Source organism: Marmota marmota, unplaced genomic scaffold, assembly GCF_001458135.2.
Source record: "Marmota marmota marmota unplaced genomic scaffold, marMar, whole genome shotgun sequence".
In the NCBI taxonomy this organism is placed as follows: Eukaryota; Metazoa; Chordata; class Mammalia; order Rodentia; family Sciuridae; genus Marmota; species Marmota marmota.
The window spans coordinates 24,980,076-24,980,939 of NW_025999932.1; the positions used below are offsets into that span (position 1 = coordinate 24,980,076).

The window sequence follows — 864 nt, forward strand, 5'->3', positions numbered from 1 at the left end:
GGGATGAATTGAGTGATAATTAAAGGTAGGTAGGGTATGGCTGGAGGAGGTGAGGCATTGAGGGCCTGGTTTTAAGATACATATTTGTATCTAGCAAGTGGAGTCTCTCTCTCTCTCTCTTTCTCTCTGCTTCCTGATCATCAAGTGAGCTGACTCTTCCACCATGATGTTCTGCTTCACCTTGAGCCCAAGGAATGGAGCTGGCTGACTATGGACTGAGACCTCTGAAACTATGAGCCCTCAAATAAACTTTTCTCCTCTACAATTGGGCTGGTCTATTTAGTCACAGTAGTGAAAAAGCTGACTCAAACAGTATGGCTGTATAGATTTATTTTTACATAACAAGAATGATACTATACAACCAACTTTTAAATTATTATTGCCAGATGCTTTTGTGGTCCCTAGGCATGATTGCTTTTTCTCACCACTGTAAGAGACGTGTCTCCATCAAACCTGCTATGATGTCAGCACATTACCTGTTTGACACACACAAAAAAATAAGAAAAACAAATTATTTTTCTCATAATCAATTCTCTGATTTTATTATTTTTCAAAAATTTGTTTATTTATTTTTTTTAGGTGCTAGGGATCAAACCCAGAGCCTCACACTTACTAGGTAAATGCTCCACCATTGAGCACATCCCAAGCCCTGTTCTCTGATGTTAAAAATAGTAAGTAATTGTGTTAATACCCATGTGGCCCTCGCCATGAGGTTGGTGGAATTCTAGAGTTTTATGTATATTAACTTATTAATAGACTTTTATCCATCTTGATACTTGATAAAACGATAATGAGTCTTATGAATTTGGGTTTGAACTATACAGTCTTGTTCCCAAATCTACACTTCTCATCCTGATTCTACGT

At 37.5% G+C, this 864-nt stretch overlaps 1 non-coding gene across 1 annotated transcript; it reads left to right on the plus strand.

Annotated features, from left to right (window-relative positions):
- The first annotated feature begins 386 nt into the window (after positions 1-386).
- On the plus strand, positions 387-486 carry LOC125616204. Its single transcript, XR_007346841.1, has one exon. It is a non-coding gene; the product is annotated as a small nucleolar RNA U13 (small nucleolar RNA).
- The last annotated feature ends 378 nt before the right edge of the window (positions 487-864 follow it).